We start from the raw sequence: 6,373 nt of genomic DNA on the forward strand, positions 1-6,373 counted from the left end.
GCCAGTCTGTCAGTCAATCAGTCAGTCAGCCAGTCACCCAGTCAGTCAGTTACCAATTTTTTTTTGCTTTGTCATTTTTATTGTTGGGGGGGTTACAGGTACAATATTCATATCAATTCACACACTCAGTTTATACCACACATACCCGTAGGCTGACGCTCAAAAGAAAAACGAAGAAATACATACAGAGAAATTATCATATTGATCACACAGGATTTTGTAATAATGATGGGGTGACAGGTAGCCTCGAGGTTAGAGCTTTGGGCCAATAACTTCAAGGTCGCTGGGTTGAATCCCAGAGCCGAAAAGGTGAACAAATCTGTCGCTGTGCCCTTGAGCAAGGCACTTGTGTCTCAGGGGGAGTTCCGATATGCAAGAAACGCATTTACATTCCACATTTGGGTGTAACAGGAAAAATATAAGCACCCTTCAAATGATTATACCCCCGGCGACCAGAGAAAACCCTCCCCATACCACTTCTTCCCTGTAGGCCTGAAAGCAAAGAATAAAAAATACAAAAATCTTTCCTTGGTGTTAAATACAGTCTCTGAACAAACTTAAAATGTGTAAATTGATGGTTTGGATTACAGGAAGCAAAGGCCATGTTTTTCCAGTTATATCTATGGACCATACTTTTTTAATGGCCAGCTTAGAGTATGAGCTTTCCAAATGTTTATATATTATAGAGGTCAGTCCTTTCAGGGGAGCCCAGGTCATTTATTTATAAATCCCATCATTGGATGGTTTGGTAGTTGGGTTTCCCCAGCATACCTGACCAAAGTTAGAAATATAGAAAAAAAATGTGTCTTTCAAATCTTGGAGTATTCTCAAACCATTACAGTCCATGATATCGGGGGGGGTGCAAAAGGACGGCCTCCAGATTTCTAGGCATTATTGTGAATTATTGGAGTATGGGCATACCATTTTAATTCCCAGTTACAATGACTTTTGAGACAAATATTAATAGTGTGAGCAATAAAAGGACCAAACCATAGTTTACATTGTTTTAAGGTCCAGTGCTGTCAAAATGACATTTTTCCTGTGTTTTATATCGTATTGTATGACAGCTGACGAAACTAACACTGTAAAGTGTACACATTCTTTTTGGTGTTATTTCTTGATAGTTGCTGGTTGAAAATACTTCTAATTTTCCAGGAGATTCGGCTTTCTATGGTGACATCACCATGGGGTAAACTGATTAATGTACCAATAACAAAGAGTTCCAAATCTCTCTGCCAATTACAGCTAGTTTATAGTTGCCCCCTCCCGACTCAGACCACTCCCAGACATTCCTAGCAATATTGTTGCTTGAGAAATAGTTTTTGCTAAAAAGCTAATTTTGCCAATTTCAATGGAAATCTATTACAGTAAGGCACTTAATTGTTATATTGACATAAAAAACTGTGTTGTGTATTCATGGATGCCAAGGGAAGCTAGGCTTCCCCCCCCAAATTGTCCGATAATGATTTTTTAAATTAATAATATTTTGTCTCTCTGTGTTTCATAATTTTCCTTCAATTCGCAAGTGGCTGAAAGTATCTCACAGGAGAAAGCATCTGAGCAAGTGAAACAGTGCCCCTCTGTCTCTGTGTAGCCTTCTATCTGATGCTGTCAGGTCAAAAAGTGTATGACATTGTTGCCGCCCATTGCATTGAATGCAAAGGAAGCCAGCGAGCATTTGGCCTCCCTTGATAAAAAAATATAAAATAATAGCCAATCAGCGTTGAGCTAAACTGAATGAGCTCAACTGTGAATGGGCCTGGCGCACCAAAAATACATTTTAAGGGAAGCCAGTTTGGATTTGGCTTCACACCAATCACATCACATCGAGAGTGAAACATAATTGACAGAAAAACTTGAATTGTTGCATCTCGTGTTGTTGTCCTCCGGTGGCTAGCAAGCTAGCTAAAATTGGCCCTTTCCTAAATTAGCCATGGATGGAGATAGGGATTTGGATTGTGGTTTTACTTAATTATCCGTACAGGGCAATGATTATAAGGACAATTCTGATCCAACCATAAATTCATACATTGTGCCCCTGGCCTGAGAGGATGGAAGTTCAAAACGTAGCTTGACATAGCATGCTAATGTTAACTAGCTGGCTCATCTTTGCCTATGTATGGAAGTTAGGCTTGCGAGCAAGAATTTTAGCCAGGTAGCCTAGGACAGCAACAACTAAAAGTGTGTACTGTATAACAGAGTCATAGACCGTTTTGTCAACATGAAATAGAGGAGGATGGCATTAGCGTTTCTATACAAGTAGGGTGAGTCAACATGTTTTTTCTACTAGCACGAATGTAAGCACACACACACACACACACAGAGAGAAATCAGAACTATGGACAACCACATCATATTTAGCTTATGTTGATTGGATTAAATAGTTTTTGGTATCTTTCAGTTGTCACTGTATTAGACTAAGCAGAGGTGATTTGATAATGTTGAAGTTGAAATAGTGATGGATTAGTGGAGGCAGCCCCTGTTTTCTCTGTGACTTGTGGTAAATCTCCGTGGTTCTAAATCAATAGTTGTTTAGTAGCCGAAAATAAACATTAACCTGCAGATCTTGCTGCAGGTCATGTAGCTGTTAGTTACATGCAATATGAATTTAATCCTGCCACTGTGTCAACTTATTGTCTCAGCCTTTGTTGTAATATGGCATTTTTTTCTGGCTTGGCTTCCACAGTTATTTTACCCACGCACCGCTACTGATAAAAACAAGTGCATTGGGACTTTAAGGGATATATCAGTAAAGACCACCTCTTTCAGGGCAATAGGAGAAACAATATTTCTCTCTATATTCATCCAGGTGGCTGACGAATCATGTCTAAACCAATTTAGGATGTGGTGAAATGCCAGTTCCTGGAAAAATAATTAAAAGTTTGGTAGGTTTAGTCCTCCTATGTCTTTCCCTCTTTGTAAAGGTGTTAATTTGATCCGGGATCGCTTACCTTGTTATATACATTTTGAAACCGCACTATGAGTTTTATCCCAATAGCCAGAAGAAGGGGAAGCATTGAACTACAGAAATTCAGCCTTGGCAGTGTATTCATTTTGACAATAGATATTCTGCTGGTTAAAGCAACTGGGATGTTAGTGCATCTACTGAGGTCAGGTTGAATCGATTTGAGCATTCTGTAAAAGTTTCTTTGTCAGTGGTTTTATCTAAGAAAGGAAATATAACTAATCCCAAATATTTTAAATGGGAAATGATTGGGATTCCATAAGCAGAGATGGAGTCCTCCATCGGGGTGTTGAGAGACAATAGGTCTGATTTGGTTAGATTAATTAGCTGAATGTATCTATGATCTTCAATGCGTTTTGGAGCAATTGAAATACATTGTCTAGATGTAGTAAAATATAATCTGGGTATAATAAGATGAAGTGATCAGTAGATTTGAGGGAAATTGATGTTATTTCGTTTGATTGAAGAATTTCTTGAGCCAGGGTTTCCATGGATAATAAAAATAGCAAAGGACAAATCGGATCGCCTTGTCTGCTGCTTCTAGTGATTATAAACGGAGCTGAGCAGAATTTGCCTGTTATAACGATGGTTGAGGGATTGGCATATAGTATTTTAATCATATGAATAAAATTGGAGCCAATTCCCATGTTCCAAGACATAACAGAGATATGACCATTTTACTCTAATAAAAGCTTTTTCTGCATCGAGAGATAAAACAGCCCAAGGATCTGTTGTTTCTGACTAAGCATTTAAGATATGTAATAGTCAACGGAGCTTATCCGTTTTTAACAAACCCGCTTTGGTCCGTGTGGACCAATTTGGCTAAGTAAGTGTCAAGGCGGGATTACATTTTGGAAAAAGTTTAATATCTGTGTTATTTGCGTTTATGAAAGATAGAGGGTGATAGTGAGAACGCTGGGTGGCATCCTTACCTTTTTTCATATTAGTTCTGTATTCACATCTCTCCCCAATGAACCTTTGTGAACGGCTGTGTTAATCATTTCGAACAATAGTGGACCTAATTGATTCACAAATGTCAAATAGACCTCAGGAGGAATACTGTCCAATCCTGATGATTTTATTTATGTTAACCAATGTCCATTTGAGTTAATTGAGAGAGATTTGGGCTCCCAGTGAGGCAGCTTCATCTTTTGAGAGAAGAGTTCTTCCTTATTTTAGAAATGACTTGGTCTGGCTTGGTGTGGATTTACAATCAGAGGTGTACAGTTCTTAATAGAAGAGGGAGAATCTTTAATTTGGGTTCTGTAATTCCACTGTTTCAGATTCAATAGTGGCTATATCAGCTAATTGATCATTACTGCTTAGCTTGTTGGCCAATAAACAACTGGGACGATTACCATGGAACTAATGGTTGAGTCTAACTCAATGGATCGCAAATTCTTCTCTCTGTCTTATCAATAAATGAAGTTCTATCTTGACTTTGGAAAGAGTATTAGCTAAAAAAAAGTCTTTATTGAGAATGCTCTAATGCAGTTAACAACATTTCTTATTCTGATATCTTTTCTACTTGTGGTTTATTCAACCCAGATGCAAATGCAGTTGCATTATTTTTACTAAAACCTTTGGTAGCATCCCATAGAAGTCATCAACTGAATTTTTATTGATCATTATGAATTCATCTAGTTAAATTTCTAATTTATCACAGAATGTAGGATTGTGTAGTAATGAAACGTTGAAACGCCATCTTATCGCTCTTTTAGGAGATTCTGAGATTTGTAGTTGGCAGTAGTAAGCATGGTGATCTCATATGTCTAATTTCTATTTTCTTAATTTTAAGAAAGTAGAGGTGTAGATAATAATATAAAATCAATTCGGAAGAAAGTTTTATGCCGGTTTGAATAGAAAGTGTATGCTTTTGGATTATGTGCTTGCCAGGCGTCAATGAGGTTGTAATCAGAGAGTATGTGTTGGAGAGCCTTGATTGTGTGTGAATTGTAGTTGGTCCTTACCTTCTCATTCACTTCATCTCTCTCCCTCTCTTTTTACCACTCTGTCACTTTCTGCCTCTCACGTTCTGTCTTCCGTTAGTTTTTCTTCTCCTCTTCTTTCACACCTCTGCCTTTATTCACATTCCAGTTTCCTTCTTGACCAGAAGCAGGTTTGATCCACACGTCCCTTAAATATGCACATCTTTTGATTAAAAAGGTTCCACCCTGAGATCTCAGTGAGGCCCTAGAGCGGCGCGACACCCTTTTCCTTCCCCAACTCCTAAGCATCCAAACATAAACCCTTCCTCTTTACGCTACAGCAAGGTGATGGAACGCATGCTATAGTACTCTTTAGTCTTTCCTCTTTCTTTGTATCTCTCTCCTCCTTTCTCTCTGTGTCTCTCTGACGTGGCGGCTGTGTATGTACTCCTGTCTTTATCTGGCTTTGCGCTTTATTCTGCTCTCTACGTCTTTCCTTGACGAGAGAGGTGGAGTGACAAAGCCAAGGTAACCAGAAACAATGCGTAGACACACACACACACATACACACACACACATACACACACACACATACACATACAGTGAGCGTCGGGTAACCAGAGCCCACCCTGTGCCTCTGTGGCAGTGGCCCGAGTGCAGCTCTCCTTACCTGCCTGGGCAGAGTATGGTTACACACCATCTCTGATTCCAAGTTCTGTGGGTCAGCTTTAATGGAACACGTGTGTGAGAGAAGGAAACAGAAAGATAGAGAGAAGGAGAGAGAAAAAGGGAGGGAGAGAAAGGGAAGAAGGGATGAATTTGAAATAAATGTGCATTTCAGAGAGAGGGAGAAAAGGGGAAAACTTGACAGAGAGAAAGAAAGAAGGGGGAGAGTGGAAAGAGAAAGCAACATAACGTGTCTTGTTCCTATTTTAGTGAGAGCACTAATCATCACGTCATTTTTTCTCCCCTGGTGTACCAACAAAGAGTTGTTGATCAAAGTAGGGTCCTGTGTGTGTTGAAGCGTATTTGGATGGTAAACAGACGTGTCCATTCCTTAACCCTTCTAATCCTTCTCCCAGTGATCCCAAACTGGCTAATCTACCACCAGTTACCCCTCCCCCTGACGAGTTGCACACACACACACACACACACACACACACACACACACACACACACACACACACACACACACACACACACACACACACACACACACACACACACACAGTTGAAGTTGGAAGTTTACATACACTTAGGATGGAGTCATTAAAACTAGTTTTCAAACCACTCCACAAATGTCTTGTTAACAAACTATAGTTTTGGCAAGTCGGTTAGGACAACTACTTTGTGCATGACACAAGTAATTTTTCCAACAATTGTTTACAGACAGATTATTTCACTTATAATTCACTGTATCACAATTCCAGTGGGTCAGAAGTTTACATACACTAAATTGACTGTGCCTTTAAACAGCTTG

This window comes from Salmo trutta, chromosome 10, assembly GCF_901001165.1.
Source record: "Salmo trutta chromosome 10, fSalTru1.1, whole genome shotgun sequence".
NCBI classification, from domain to species: Eukaryota; Metazoa; Chordata; class Actinopteri; order Salmoniformes; family Salmonidae; genus Salmo; species Salmo trutta.